This window comes from Lissotriton helveticus (genome assembly GCF_964261635.1).
Source record: "Lissotriton helveticus chromosome 1_1 unlocalized genomic scaffold, aLisHel1.1 SUPER_1_unloc_65, whole genome shotgun sequence".
Classification (NCBI taxonomy): domain Eukaryota; kingdom Metazoa; phylum Chordata; class Amphibia; order Caudata; family Salamandridae; genus Lissotriton; species Lissotriton helveticus.
Window position 1 is genome coordinate 701,622 of NW_027611709.1, and position 17,141 is coordinate 718,762.

Consider the following 17,141-nt stretch of genomic DNA (forward strand, 5'->3'; position numbering starts at 1 on the left):
CTCCATCCACTCAGGACCTCCGCAGACCCGTGCCCACACCACGTATTCAACAAAGCAGACGCAGCCATCGCACCCCAACTACGGAAGGTCATCAACATCTCATTTGAAACAGCGACATTCCCGGAAAGCTGGAAGCATGCCGAAATCAACGCCCTCCTCAAGAAGCCCAAGGCGGACCTCAAGGACCTCAAGAACTTCTGGCCCTTCTCCCTGCTCCTGTTCCCGGCAAAGGTCATCGAGAAAATCGTCAACATGCAATTGGCCCGCCACCTGGAAGACAACAACATCTTGGACCCGTCCCAGTACGGATTCAGACGAAACCACAGCACCGAGACAGCCCTCATCGCCGCCACAGACGACATCCGGCGCCAACTAGACAACGGCGAAACATCAGCCCTCATCCTCCTGGACCTGTCAGCCGCCTTCGACACGGTCTGCCATCGCACTCTAAAGACACGCCTCCTAGAAGCCGGAATCCAAGAGAAGGCCCTTGACTGGACCACGTCCTTCCTCTCCGGCAGAACCCAGAGCATCCGCCTCCCACCCTTCCGATCCGAAGCCACCGACATCATCTGCGGCGTCCCCCGAGGCTCATCTCTCAGCCCAACGCTGTTCAACGTCTACATGGCCCCCCTCACAAGTGGCCCGCCAACACAACCTCAACATCATCTCCTATGCCGACGACACCTAGCTCATCCTCTCTCTCACCAAGGACCTACACACCGCCAAAACCAACCTCCATGAGGGAATGAATGCCGTCGCCGACTGGATGAAGAGCAGCCGTCTGAAGCTGAACTAGGACAAGACGGAGGTCCTCATCCTCGGACCCACCCCCTCAGCCTGGGATGACTCCTGGTGGGCGACCACACTGGGAACAGCACCAACACCCACTGACCATGCACGCAACCTAGGATTCATCCTTGGCTCCTCCCTCTCCATGTCTAAGCAGGTCAACGCCGTCTCCTCCTCCTGCTACAGCACCCTCCGCATGCTCCGCAGGATCTACAAGTGGATCCCTACCGAAACAAGAAGAACGGGGACACAAGCCCTCGTCAGAACAAGACTGGACTATGGCAACGCACTCTATGCAGGAATCCCAGCCAAACACCTACGTCGACTACAACGCATCCAAAACGCCTCTGCCCGACTGATCGTTAACGTCCCCCGCCGCAGCCACATCACCCCCCACCGGATAGACCTACACTGGCTCCCCGTCGACAAGAGGATCACCTTCAATCTCCTCACCCACGCACACAAAGCACTCCACAACGCCGGACCAGCCTACCTGAACAGCAGACTCAGCTTCTACACCCCCACCCGCCAGCTCCGCTCTGCCAGCCTCGCCCTCGCCGCTGTCCCCTGCATCCAACCAACAACCTCCCGCGGCAGATCCTTCTCCTACCTCGCTGCCAAGACCTGGAACACCCTCCCTACCCACATACGGCAGACCCAAGACCTACTCACCTTCAGAAGACTCCTCAAGACCTGGCTCTTCGAGCAGTAGCAGCACCCCTCCTCCCCATAGTGCCTTGAGACCCTCACAGGTAAGTAGCGCGCTTTACAAGTACTCTGATTGATTGATTGATTGAAGAAATGCAGCGGTGCACTGGCGCATGGCTAACTCAAACGCCCTACTTAACAGGCACCAGTACCAAATTCTGGATGAGATCGGACAGCTGCTCAAGCACCTCCCAGACCAGTACCAACAAAGAGCCTCACACCTTGTGGAGGAGGGGAAGAATATAGCGAATTCTTGCCTCAAAACAGCCTTGGATGGGGCTGACCCGTCCAGCAGGCTGATGATGTTGGGAATCACGGAGTGAAGGCAGGCCTGGCTCAGGATCTCAGGCTTCAAACCAAAGGCACAGCACAACATTCTGAGCACCCCTTTCAATGGAGAGACACTGTTTGGGGCGCCGGTGGATTAAAAGCTCACCCAGCTGAAGAAAAAAAACGAAACTGCAAGGTCCATGGGGGCCTTACAATTCAGGGGGATGAGAAGGGGTACCCTGCACGGAGACCGAACGGAAGAGAGGGAAACCAGCAAGGAACGTCACACCAGACATTCCAGCAGTCCCACCAGGGAGACAGCCAAGCACAACAGGGACAGCAAAGGCAAACCTGGCAGTACCAGCCTAGGGGCCAGTCCTTTCGCGGGAGGGCGAATGGACGCGGACAAACTAGAAGAGGGGGCCAACAACCCACCTCAAAGTGACTCTGTCACGCAAGACGTGCCCACCCACACAGCACCTCCAAGGGTGGGGCAAAACAAGACAAATAAAGGGTTACACGGACAAAACATCAAAGATCATGTAACACCAGTAGGAGGCAGGCTAAGTCACTTCCTCCAGGAGTGGAAGAAGATAACCACAGACAAATGGATACTCAGCATCATACAGTTTGGATACTGCATAGAACTGGAAAAGAGACAGTCAAACAGAAAACCAAAAAGAAAGGCGTATTCAGGGAGAGAGCTAGCGCTACACCTAGAGGAAGTGAAAGAACTCCTCCAGAAGGAGGCCATCAAACCAGTCCCATACTGAGAAAGGAACAAGGAAGTGTACTCAACCTATTTCTTAGTACCAAAAGTGGACCAAACGCTAAGACCCATCCTGGATCTAAGGTTCCTAAACAAGTACATGAAGGCACAAAAATTAAAAATGACGTCCCTACAAGAGGTCAACCCTCAGATAAGGTACGGAGACTTTATGTCCACCATAGACCTCAAAGATGCCTACCTGCACATTCCCATGAACAGGCGGCACAAGCATCTACTAAGATTTAAAATCAACAAAGAACACTACCAGTTCACAGCCCTAGCTTTTGGACTAAAATCTGCACCAAGGGTCTTCACCAAATGCTTTGCAGCATTGGCAGCGCACCTACGGAGGGAAGGGATTCACGTATACCCTTACCTCGACGACTGGCTATTTAAGGCAAGTTCACACAGGACGTGCAAGGAACACGCACATCGGTTGACAGAAACACTGACAAACCTAGGGGGGAAACACTGACAAACTGGGGGAAATCGTCAATGGAACCAGAGCAAGTGAAGATCTTCCTGAGTGCACAGATCGACACCATACAGAGCAAAGTGTTCCCCAGCGACAAGAGAACACTGGTTCTACTGAAGGAGACACGCCTTTACCAGAAGATGCGAGCTCTGACAGTGAGGACAGCGAGCAAGATCATGGGGATGATGGCGTCCTGCATACACCTAGTCCGAGATGTACGGCTCCACATGAGACCATTCCAGGAATGACTGCAAGAACAATGGTCACAAGCTACAGGACGTTGGGAAGATCTAGTGGTTGTAACGCACGCAGTGCAGGAGGAGATATCATGGTGGAACAAGGAGAACATAACAAGAGGGAAGCCTTTAACACCACCAAGCCCAACAGTGACCATCACCATTGACGCATCCTAGAAGGGATGGGGGGCACAAATGAACAAGCTCAGGGTGAGGGGTCTGTGGACTCCAGCAGATGCGGTCAAACACATCAACTACCTGGAACTGAAGACCGTGTTCCTTGCCCTGAAGGCCTTCCAGAAAAAAAACTGTACAACCAGAGAGTGTTGATAAAAACTGACAACACACCAACGATGTTCTACATCAACAAGCAGGGAGGAACACAATCAGCACCACCATCAAACCTAGCACAGGAGATATGGAGATGGGCCATCCCACTCAAGATAGACCGGCTAGCCATAAACCTACCACGGAAGGACAATGTGGAAGCAGACTGGCTCAGAAGACAGACATCAGCATCCCATGAGTGGGAGCTCAATGCACAGGAAACGCAAAGGCTATTCAGAAGGTAGGGATCACTGACGATAGACCTATTTGCAACACACCGGAATGCAAAATGCCAACACTTCGCATCCAGGCAACCAGGGGAACAATCCCAGGGGAATGCTCTATCGATAAGCTGGTCAAAAAGATTTGCTGTCGCTTTTCCCCCCGATACCACTGATACCCAGGGTACTCAACAAGTGTAGAACCAGCAACATGACACTGATCCTGGTGGCACCACAGTGGGCAAGGCAGATGTGGTACTCACAAATAATGGAAATGACACAGGGGCCACCCCACAAGTTCGGGAATAGAAAAGACTTACTCTTCATGCAGAACGGAGAAGTACTGCACCCAGAGCCAGAGAGCCTCAGACTAGCTGCATGGCTCCTGAAAACTTAGAATTTGCACATCTAAGACTACCAGAGAGCACCCTGCGGGTGCTACGAGAGGCGAGAAGACCTACAACACGAAAGTGCTATATGGCAAAATGGAGGAGATTCACACTATGGTGCAATAAGGGAAAACTGCACAGAAAGATGACAAAGGAATCAACGGTGCTAAGGTATCTCACACACCTGCTGAAAGCAAAGCTGAGTTCATCCTCGCTGAGGGTACACCTAGTAGCGATAGTGGCCTACACTAGAGGAGAGACAGGAAGGAGTTTCTTTACCTCACAAGCAGTAAAGAGATTCTAGAGGGGGTGAAAAGGATCGCACCACCTAAAAGGATGCCGCCGCCGGCATGGAACCTAAATTTAGTCCTAGCAGAACTGATGAAAGGGCCCTTTGAACCCATCCATAAGGCATCACTACAAATGCTAGCCAGACATTGAGTTGGGTTCTTCCCTGGCTTTAATATCAGGGCAATAACTGCATCACTCCAATAGTCAGGCAGGCGAGATGTACCTTCTAAGATCCCATTAAACAGTTATAGCCAGACCGGGATAATCTCCTCCCTCAAAATCATCCGAAACATTATCACTAATTAGGAAGATAACAACAAGTGGTCCTGTGATGCTTGCTGGAATGGGAAGTGTTTAATCAGAAAGTGGATTGAATTAAAGTTTAGGTGACAATTTTGCAAAAGCGTGTGGATTTTGTATATATTTAAAATTGTTGATCTCCAAAAAGGCCTAAATCAATAAATTGAATTGAAATTCAAGTTTAACATTTGAATCCTGTTGTTGGAAAATATGTGATTTTGAACCCCATGAGGCGGTTCCTTTCCAGAAAGCATTCAGGTTGTAATCATGAGTCAAATAATGCTGAGGAGGTTACAATATTCAAATTGAATTCTAATTACACATGAAATGTTCATTGTTCAATATTTTTCTCTTAGTATTTTAATGTGAGGACTTTATTGCTTGAGGAAAATAATAGTATTTGTTTTTCTATATTTAGGAAGCATTACATTAATGAAATCACTGTATCCCACCTTCTTTCTTTCCTTTCCTGTTCTTTATGAACGTTTCTATCGTTGAACTTTAAAGATTGCCCGAAATTAGGAATTGTGCTCTACATAACTTTGCTGTGTTACAGTATGTTGATTTTTATGTACTACTTTTGTCTCTTATGTGTATGGCAACTGATGCTTTGTTTTGCTTTAATAACCAGCTTATGTTTATTAGGTTTTATTATTCAATAAAATGTTTCAATCACAACAAATGGCAGTTGATATGTATTTACAACTGCAGCATTTTTATTGCATGGGCAGTTTCACAGGGGCCAAACAGATGGTCTGTGGGATGACGGAGGACTACATTGGCTTCAGCAGGGAGAGGTTTGGGCAGGTGATTGGGGATACATGTAAGGTTGGAAGTAGGGGGAACAACGCATGTCCATTGTGTGGACTGTGACCCCTAGTGATTATTGTATTTATTCTGTTTCATAATAGAAAACCATAAAAGTCATACAAAAAATGATAAAACATCTTCCAAGTTACAGATTGACAATTATAATATGTAGTGTAGTTCCTATCATCCCAATAGGCTCTGCGCATTGGAATAATACCTACAATAGTAAAGGCCTAGATCAGACGTTAACTAGGTCTACCACTGTCGATATTAGACTTAAAGTTTTGGGTTTGCCAGCTTAGCTCAGAGTTCACTAGAAACTTTCTCGAATGTTCAGGTAGGACTTAACTTCCCTGATTAGACAAGAAGGGATTTAGTTTCTGACAACCATAGAACATGACAACTTTGCTCTCCCCTAATCAAGAGTAAATCTCGAGAGTCGTGTGAACAAAAGGCAATTTATTTTACTCAGTCAGTACGTGCATTCTTAGTCTCATCAGATTGTAGAGAAAAGGAAGAGACGGGCGTGTTCAATAAAAAGGTGTTATTTATTGATCAGTCTCTTTTCTCATACAAGAGAAATGGATCGATATTATTGCAATACTTATTGTTAAGTAAAGTGCATACATTAGAAGCAGAAGTATAAAATAATACTGTAAAAACATTGATATGGTTTCTAAGCCATAAGATGTTTAAAATGAATAAAATAGATTACATACATATATACATTTGACTAAACGTACTCAACTGGTGTTTCTAAATACGCCTACCCCATGTACCTGACCTAAGCCTAATACGTGGGCGGGAATAGAAAGTTACAGTTTAAGTTAGGTTTGTTTTTGCCAAGTGAATAACTAAAGAATTCTCTGTGAGGGGTTATTCAGTTCTGTACCTGGAAGTTAGGATGAATGAGGGATGGTATCTCTCTCTCTGGTCTCGATATTCCAGGCTGCCTGCGAGGGCTACCCGGAAGCGCCGGTGCTGGGTCTCTCGGTAGGAGATAGCAGCGCGTCTCTCAGCGCGTCAGGAAGGCGGGGCTGCTGCCAGCGGGGTCTGCTCTGCTCTGGGCTTCGGCAAGTATGGCTGCTCCGTCTCGTCACCACGCGTGTGTTTGCATAGGGCAAGATCGGTAATATTTATACCTTTAAGGTGCCGAGATTGACGTAAGGATGGACATAGATACGTCAATAAAGATGTCATACGACTTGCTCGTTAGCACATTCTTTTGCTGAAGTTCTCTGTGAAATCAAAACAATGGCCGCACGGTTTTTCCAGGTTGTCATAGGTTTGATTTGTTATGAGAACTCCGTATGCCTTATCAGGGGCTGGAGGAATATCGCTTGTCTAATTAGATCGCAAGCGTTATGACCTAATCAGATAACACGTTCCTGTGCCGTAGTGTGACTGCGTCAGATAACGGTATCTGCATCATGGGGGTTTTCTGCCTCATGGTCTGACTGCTAGTTAACTTGTTAGTTTGCTAACCAGAATAGGGTCAGGAATAGGGGGATCGATTCAGAACCTATAGGAATACATGACACCCACTCCACGCTAACTATGGTCATATTTACTAATCTAGGCCTAGTATAACATAGTACAACATACTATAGAATATAGTGTATACCTTACCACCCCAAAATACATAAATGCATTTCGAAATTTTCAAATATACGGAAAAATTGTAGTTATATGTGTTGTATGCACTCAAGCTGTATAATAATGCTAAAGTAATCACGCATTTGTATACATTATTGCTTATTCGGTATATGAGAAATACACATGAAATGGCTCTTAATGTAGTTAATACAGAAAAAAAGTTCGAGACCATTTCATCACAGAATATAACAATGAATCATACCAGCGGGCAGCTAATGTCTATAAAGTATTTAAAAAATAGAAATCTTAGTTCTCTAAGAATAGTTTCTTACTTTAAGCAGAAGATAAGTGTCCCGAAAAATTGTAAAAATAATTTGGGGCTGTCGAAAAAATTGCTGTCCGTGAACTGGAGTGAAATTGTTCATGTGACTTTATTTTTAAAGTTGAAGGCCGGATTCAGGGAACGCCGTGTGCGAGTTTGCTCAAAAGTCTCTATTTCTGTTCTGGCGAGAACATCATATCATTTAGGCTTTCGAAAAAACTGTCAACAGCTTCATGGGAAAGTTCCACTAACTCGGTAATAGGTGTAACCATGCATTCGTGCGCATGATTGTCTCCATTGACATTCTGATTCGTATTGCTGACAGAAGGTCGTACCTGTTCGATGCTGCTTTCATCTTGAACTTCACTACCCCTCAATCGTAGTGGTGAAGCTTCCACGAATGCCGTCATCAGGATTGGTAGCCTTTGAGGGCAGCACAAAGCGTGAACCTTGGTAGGAACCAACAATGTTTCTGCATCAATTGGCGCATCCGATTGTAGCGTCAGACAGGTGTCTAACACGCATTCTTCTCCGCATAGCAGACATCTCAATACAGGTAAAACACATCTTTGCCACATTGGTCGAAATGATAGAAACCAAGTCATGTTCAGGTCTCTAAGCCGGGAGAGTCCCAGGATTTTTGATATCCGGTCCCGGTATCCAATGGCTAGGACTGTTTCTTCCATTGTCGCGAGAGTTTGGTCTGTGACATGGGTTGCCATAACGAAAAATAAGGACCAAGAATAGGATTCCTGCAATTAGTCCCAAGATCAGGGGAAGTCCGCCAAAAATCGAATGGACGAAATCTGGAAAAATACCCAGTATGGCTTTGAATGGTGTTAATGCCATCGAAAATACTGTCTTAAATACCTTTGAGATCCCATTGGTATCAGAAATATTTAAGATTTCATTAAGGATTTCCGCGAAATGTATGGGGGAATTAGTTGATAACAATGAATGTATCTCTGCAGTCGTCCTTGCGACTTGTAGATCATACGTTTCTTTTGATGACGTGAGCCTGGTAGGCGTCTGAAGAAGCACTGTTTTCATTCTGCTTAAAGTATCTATTCGAATAGAAGTAATTTTCAAATTCGGCCATGCCCTTGCCTCCCTGTCTGGAAAGTTGCTGGGGAACAATGAACGTCCACAGCACTTGACCTTCGCAGTCGTAGTTACCAGATAAGGAGTCCCGGGCATAAGACTACAACATCTGCGGTCTACAATTAGAATGTAACTCCCATTATAGAGTCTTTGAAAGAATGGTTCTATCTCAGTTGCAGGTGCGCCTTGCTGGTGACATGAAAGGTTGTATGAATTCCCTTCACAGGCTCCATGCAAACTAATTCCGTTACACAGAAGCGTGCCGCTTAGTGACATCGCACAATTATTGCCACTAAGAAACACTTTCTGTCCTTTATTACTGACACATGCATGTGAATAGGGCAGGTTCCATGTTGTTTTAATGTACCCCTTTCCCAATTTCTCATACATGCCAGCCTGTATATATTTTTGGCAGTATTGAAACCTGAAGGTTGAGATTGGAATATTTATTATCCCATGTATTATCCATTCACTGACAGGTCGTTCTGACATTGTCACTGGTAATCTTTCGAGTTTTTCAATGCTCAAGATTGTATAATCAGCACCCTTTTGTGCCATACTGATTTGTCTATCAGTAAGGTTAAAGATTTGGAATAATGACGTTGTGTTGATTAAACGCCAAGGCACATAGCCTGAACGCAGATTTTGTAACGTCCAGCCAAGCTGTACAATAGAACGCAATTGAGACTGACCGTGTGAAGACACAATGCTGTCCAAAGAAAAAATTCTGGAGGACAGAGTCATTAACCCATTGTCCACTACAGAAAGTGATTTTTCCAAATTAATACGGTCAATTTCCCGTATTCTCTCTGCTGTTTCAATTTGAGTAACCTTCCAGGCCTCATTGTATGCTGCATATACAGAGGCTGCTATGAAACGTTTTTGACGCTGTTTGCGTGGTCCCATAATGAAATCACGCAAGTCAGCACCATCAGTAAGTAAAGTTAGGTGTTGCTTAATTTCAGGCAGTGTGGAAGTTTGTAGCCATTGAAGGCACAGTTTGCCCACACTGTAGGTGGTTATTATCCCTGGGTGATGTCTTTGGGGATATCTAGGGTCTGGCCTGGTCATTTTGAACCCCTGTGTTTTATTCAGGAATCTGTCTTGACAGGTATTAGTATCTGTGGGCCAGATCAACCACTGTTTCCAATCAGGATGTGTTCTGTTTTGGTTTAATATATGGTTTACGTCTATCTCATCATCTGTATCAGATCTATTGCTAAACGTTGTTGGCTTTGGAATAGACGGTTTATTTAGGTCTTTGATTTTGGCTAAGCCAAGACAGGTGGTTTGTTGAACAGTGTCATTTAAAAATATCATTTGTTCTGGGATCATGCAGGCTCTAAACAAAGCTTCTGTACCCTGTACTTGCCATTCTTTTGTACCCCAAACACTTTTCAATTCAACATTTTTGTCCCAATAATCAAAACCAAAAGTATTCATTTGTTCGAAGAAAGAATCTGAATATATCAATTTTGTGTTTGTTATCATGGTCTTCATCCCTGTCTTATTTGACATTTTGAAATAAAATGATTCAGCATTACTTGTGTTAAAACCTGAAAAGTATGAATATTTGTCATAAACGGTTCTTGAGCTTCCTTTTGGAGGGGTTGCACAATGTTCCCATTGATTATAATTTAAAACATTTCTAGGTTGTGCAGATTTATGTAGAAAATGGTTGCCATAGTGGTTATAACAATACATATTATCATAATTTGTAGAACCCTGCAAATAATCATGTTTGGTAAATTTAGCAGACATTACTAAGTCAGACATCATATTATTAATGCTTTCGAAGTCCCAATCATCAGCAAATGAGTTTGGTTTTGCAAAGTCACTCAAGGAGATCTTAATTTGGTGTGGATATTTCAGGATCTTGACCGGACCATAAATTTCATAGTCAGTGTTGTCCCATGCTACCCCACCCGGTATAGGATTGGCTGTGAAGTTGGCTGAAGAAAGTTCTCTTTTCTCGACGTGTGAAGATGTTTGTGGTTTGAGGATCAAGTTGATTTTCTGACTTGCTGTGTCCATTTTAGCATATTTTCCCTCAATGAAGCGTCCCAAAGTTAGTACCATGATGAGCCAAAGTATGAGGATAAGTGCACCAAAACCCACCCAAAATTCAATCCATGGAGAAATCAGATATGTTTCTTTCAGTTGTTTCAAAAGCTCTTTAGCTTTATCTTTAAAGGTTTTTGATGATGGCTTTGTCTTTGATTCACTGAAGCCTTCAGAGGAATCATCGAAGTTTATGAAGTAGCCGGATGCAGTTCTGTCAATTGTTCCAATTGCTTCAGGATTTCTGTTTCTTGCATTTTCACTTGGTACTTCATTATAGATTGGTGTGTCTCTGCTAAATGTTTTTATTTGGGTATTCAGAGGTCTGAGTTCTATTGCATTGTTGCATAGTCCTTGTTGTTCTTCTGTAGGCGTTTCGAATGTGATGAGCCTCTTTGTTAGGACCTCTGTACTGGTAGCAAACCTTGGTGTTCTGCTACTTATTGGGAGTCCACTTGGCCTACTGTTTGTTATCGGCCACATGATTGTGGTTTTACCAGGTCGATGGATACAACTCGGTTCTCCTTTTTACCAGCAAGTGGCGGTAGTACAACTGATCTTGTCCCGTTGACAGACAAGACAGGAACTGCTTTTCTGTAAGAAGGCCCAAATTCCTTCTTTACCGCGATCTTCTCCCTGACTAGATCCCCGACTTTTGGAATCCAGGCAGGTCTTGCTGGGACAGGTGGTGGTTCTTCAGTGGTTGTTGGCTGTTGTTTCAACTTTATGTTGCTCAGGTCTTTTCTTGTTTTGTTTAAGTCCTGCAAAATAGCCAAACGATCTTTGATATCAAAGCTTTTTTCTTTCACCACTGAAGTCTGACTATCAAGGTCAGAGATCAACATCCTAGTTCCGAATAATAATTCGTACGGACTGAATCCCTTCAGAGAATTTCTTGGCAGGTTATTTAGACTACGTTTGGACACTTATTAGATGTTTGACCCACCCAGCTCCCGAACCTAATATCCTTTCCGTTATAGATTGCTTTCTGCCTTGGTTTTTTCTTTACACCATCCCGTACCCTCAGGAAGGAAGTGAGAAGATTCCCGCTGGACTATGCTCATTTGGCCATGTTTCCCCCCCGGCCGGAGGGCTTGAGTGAAAACAATGGTCAAACGTAGCATGCTCTTAGCGTATATGCCATTTAGACTCGCAAATCTTTGTATAACAGTCCGGACGTCAGCCGAGTGCTGGTGATCTACATTATAAGTGGAAACTAGCCTGTATAGGTTAATCGCAAGCCTTTCTCATTACTGGTGATATTATCCGGAGTCAGACTCCACGGTATTACACTTTTTCTCTCCCCACTGCGATTTCTGTTGCAGTTTGGGCAGTTTTTTACAAACATGGTGTGATGCAGGCTCATGCCTGGCCACCAGTACCTTGATTGTAATTCTTCCAGAGAATCTTTTAGTTTGAGGTGTCTGGGACCCTCGCCCATATGTGCGTCTGCGATTAACAAGTTTCTCCTGTCCATGTTTGGAATCACTCTATCCCCCACTCCAGGGATTCGAGCAAAAGGGACGGGGTTTGCATCGATTATGTATGTATAATTGAGTGGATAGTTGATCGGTAACGCTGAGCAGTCGCCTTTTGATGACGTTTTTACCGCCAGCAATGTTTCACCGTCAATGTATTTTAATGTACGCTTTTTTCGAACTACGGAAGCCGATTTTGTGGCTGCCGCTGTGGCTGTCTCAGCCAATGAATTCCCTGCAACGTGAACGCCATCACGCTGGTGACTCAGTGAGTGTGTCACGTGAGCCTTTGGTAGTTCTTTTTGTAAAAGAGCTATTTGTTCCCAGAGCAGTTTTTGCTTTATTGGTGCATCTGTGCCATCTTTGTAACCGTTCTGAATCCATGTCTGCAAATCCTTGTTGTATGATTTGACGCAGTAATATGAATCGGACACTATAAGTGTCGGGAATTCGCGATCCGCACTATCTAGCGCCATTTTCAAAGCTAGGATTTCAGTTTGTTGTTCTGAATTAGTTTCTACTGAGTGTGTTTTTGTTAATAGAGGTTTTAGTTTACCTCCGCGCCACACTTCTTTTGTAATCTCACATGTGGGGTTGTATGCTTGTTCTCCCCAAACGGAGGGTTGAGCATGTCTGTTTGTATAGATTACACAAGCGTAGTGTCGTAAGGGCAGAATGTCGATTGTCGAATGTCGAGGAAAATTATATTTTGCCTTGTTCTGTGTCCCTACGTGTTCCCCATCCTATGTTATATGTGCATGACTAATATGCATATATCCCCCTATGTCCGAATAAAGACGCACTTATAGTTGTGTCCAACGTCCATATGCCAGTTATCCAGTTCCCATGTAAGCAACGAGTATTAGGCCTATGTTGCTATGTTGCCATCATTTTACATTGTGCACGTTATTTGTCGAGTTGCACCCGTTTCTAGGCCTCATGAGGGCCCGGACACCAGATTCAAGCTCCAGTCTCCTGAACCCTCTGCAAGGAGCGATGCAGCCCCCACCTGCATCCCTGACCCTTCACTTACTTCCAGCCACGCAGCGAGATGCCCGGCCTGGCTCTGCCTGCCTGCCAAGAATATGTTATGCCTACAGTTGTCAGTTCAGCTCCTCGTCTTTGCATTCCTTAGCTAGCGAACCATATAAACATCTTCAGTCAGAGTCTAGTCTTTATGTCTCCATGCAAGAGAATTACTGTATTAATATCCATAGAAGATCCCTAGCTTACCCGCAATACATATAGAATATATTCATGCATCAGCCTTAGTGTCGAGTAACTTTTGCCCTGTTAGCCTTTAGATTCTATCAACATGTACTCCAAACACCAGATACCAGATATGCCATAGGCACATGTCGTCCTGACACCCAGACTTTAGTCTCCTCTTCTGGAACAGAAATCAGAGCCCCCAGCTCTCCTTAGTCACACGTCATAGTCCGTTTGCGCGCACCACTAGGTGAAAGGTACACGCTGCCCAGGTAGCCCCCTCCATGTTTCCGCCTCTTTTTCATGACACTTCTGTGACGTTTACACCACATGTCTCTGTACACGCCTTCTTTTCACGCCCATGTGTCTCTTATCTCATGTTCGTCACTCATACCGCCTACTGTATGTAATGTAATTGCAACGTTTTCATATATATATAATGTACTGTTAATTAAACGTTGCAGCTGCCATCCGCTTGATTCCTTGCAGGCTGTCCCGTTCCTGTCCCTTCCCTTATGCCTGATTAAAGCCTGTTCAACTCAGGATACCTCGTATCTTGCCTCTTATTTATTGAGCTATCTGTTGTCTGTTTTAGTCAAAAATAGTACCGGTAATTAATTATTTATTTACCACATAATGGCGCCCGAATAGGGACGAGCCCCTTCCCCACGCGCCGGAGATACGACGCAAGCCCCCTGACCCTTCTACAGCCGTGACGGAACCATACCGTGCACGTGCAGATATTTCTGCTTCAAGTCTCCCTCAGGCCCACGGAGGAGACGGAGACTGCGGTCCGGCATCCAGACGAGGCGGTGAGGAATGCGGTTCGTCCCGACCAGAGCCCAAGCCGAGAGAACAAGGTCCGAGGTATCCGGAGGCCCACCTGTAACCGAAGCCGAAGTTCGTCGTCCGACGTCGTAGCTGTCCAGTCCAGTCCGAGGCCTTCAAGTTTCTGCTTCCCGGTGAGTACCGTTGCTGGGGGAGTATCTAGACAGGGTCATTAATTTGTCTCTGGTCCGATGGGTTTGGGTACACAGATCCAGTCTTACGTGTCCACTTAGGTGGATACGGTCCGACGTGTCTCTTTATGAGACCGGTCTGTACTGTTTTAGCAGTGCATCCAGTAAATCAGTAAGTTCTAGTAAGTCTGTTCTCGAAAAGTCCAAGTGTTATGTTTTCAATGTACCAGGTAGTATTCTGTTCGAACTGTTATTAATGTATCTCTATGTCGTGGTATGAGTGATCTGTTTTGCTATTCATTATTGTGTTTATTGTGTATTTGTATTGTGTTCAAGTCCAGGTAAGACATGCCTCTGTTCTCCAAATTACATCAGGTAGGAACCCGGAAAGGGTTACTAGAGGAGTCAGTTCCTGTCCCGCCTAGGGACAGTCCAGGTCATTTTATGTATCATAAGCATGGCTTAAGCGCCATTTTATATCTAGACTTATGGGTCGAGTATACCAAGCATCTCGAAGAGAAGTACAGATGGCCCGTATCGGGTACATGGGATGCCGAGTGCATCTTGCGAGTAGAAGAAGCATTATGGAAAAAGAAATCCAGACAGTCCCAGAAAGATGCCATCGAGTTATGGCGTAAAGAATCGCACAAGAGAACCGAAAAAGAATTCAGAAAAGCAGAATTAAGTAGAGAGTCCTCAGAAAAAGCCCGAGAAAGGGAACTTCTAGAAGAAGGTGAACGAGTTAGAGCAGAACAGTCGGACAGACAGAGAAATGCCCTTATTAAAGGTATGTATCCTCTTCTTGCCGAGGGCTTGCCGAAGGCAACCCCGGAAGTACCCAGTAATTTACCGCCACCCTTGGTTCCGACTAAGCTGCGTCATAAACCGACTGCAGCTGAAATCTTTCTCTCGTCCTATTTGGACGACACAGTTCCAGAATATGCAAATCCCATTCCGCCTGCTCCACTTCCACATCCCGTTGATAACGTAATTCCTGTTCCTCCAGACACTGGTCCTGGGAACCCTGTCCATGTGCCAGTACCCCCGGACCAGTCCACGTCACGTGTCCTGCCAGTCACCTTACCAGCACAGTCAGTATTAATTGACGATTCTAGTTTAGGAGCAGCGGGGGGAGGTGCGCCTACCACCCCGCCTCCAGTAAACCGACTGACGCTGAGAGAAGCAGCGTTACAACACACGCCAAAGGTAAATACATATACAGACCTCAAGCGACTCATTACCGATTGTATATATGATTCAGTTCCAGGCGAAGGTCGTATGTTGTTATATTCAGTACGTTTACGACGAGTTGTCAACTACTTGGTTATTCTACCCGAAATGAAGGAACATCTAGACAGAATATATCGTTTTATCCGTACAGGGGAAAATCCAGAAAGTGTTCACGAAGCTATGGCACACAGGAAAGTCGAGATTCAAGACATGATTTTACAGTTCCTGATTAACTGTACAATAAGAGAACAGGATTATCCTGGTAAAAACAAAGACGAGATGAAAGTCCTGACAAGGTGGAGTGATAATATATCCGAGGGTAAGCACAAGACACAGAATAAGATAGAATCCATGTACAAGAAAATCCGTAAGGAAATTCTAGATATACACGAAAGAGAGAAAGCAAGGGTAACCGAGAAAGAGAATGACTCTTCCAGTGAAGAGGTCGACAGCGAGAATCCCGACAGAATAGCGTATGTAGGTAGAACTAGATTTTCCGACAGGCATTCACGTCCAGATTACAAGAAAGCTTTTCCTCCTCCAGAACCAGAACACTGTTCCCTTGAACAAGTATTCCAAGTTACCGATAAAACTCTGAAATCACGAATAGGTTATAGTGAGCTCAGTACCATGCATGAACAAGAACTAGCCCGATCAGCAGTCCGATGGACTAGTGATTCTACCACGTTTCCAGATGAAATAGTGGCTCACACGTTTCTGAAGCTGCCCCCAGCCGAGCAGCGACTGGTGGGTATGTACATGATTCAGCACCTCATCACACTGTATGAGGATCAGCATTCTGATCCAGGTCCTTTGTATGACGTCCTGAACGAGTTACTCCTGAACCAATGGAGAGGTCTAGGTACCGATTTAATTAGTGTCATTCTGGAACAGCGCCACAAATACAGTACGTTCCTGACTCCGCATTTTATTCCAGTTCCACCCCCAGTAAGGACATCATTCTACATAGACAGACAGAACCCGTTACGAGAAGTACATCCAGTTAAGGGAACGGGGGGTGAACTAGAACGAGTATTTGTTTACACCCCTCTCACAAAAATAGAACTTCTAGAAATGAAAAAGTTAATACCATGTCATGATAAAGATCCAGCAGGGTTCCATCGAGAACTCAAAGATATGCTCCGTATGGGAGAATACACGTATCCTGATATCATCAAAATGTTAAAGGTCCTGTTGCCTGCGGGCACATATGAAAAACTTAAAGAAAAAGAATGGGAGGTGGGAGAGAAAAAGATTGATTGGACAGCATTAGAAACCGAAGATAACACACGAGTTCCAGGTACCGGTCTTGGGGATAAAGCTAAAGCTTTGCCCGAACTGTTAATTCAAGTCTTGCCAAGATTGCTAGCCACGAAAAAGGAAGACTGGGATACCATCTCAGCCTGTAAACAGAAACAAGACGAAGACACTAGTGATTTTTATTCTAGATTTGAGAAATGTTTCATTATTAATAGTGGTCTGAAAACAAGTAGTGAATCGTATCCACATCTTTTTGTTACCAAATTAGTTGAGAATTCTTTACCGCAAGTTAAGAATCGTGTACTGAAAGTCGAAAGTACCTGGCAAGCTAATACTC

At 44.9% G+C, this 17,141-nt stretch overlaps 1 long non-coding RNA gene across 1 annotated transcript in view; it reads left to right on the forward strand.

Moving 5' to 3' along the window:
• The first annotated feature begins 5,509 nt into the window (after positions 1-5,509).
• The window catches only part of LOC144806354 (uncharacterized), a 158,142-nt gene continuing 146,510 nt past the window's right edge, over positions 5,510-17,141 (forward strand). The window contains exon 1 of the long non-coding RNA XR_013605775.1: positions 5,510-5,585. This is a non-coding gene — a long non-coding RNA (uncharacterized LOC144806354). The remainder of the gene's footprint in view (positions 5,586-17,141) is intronic.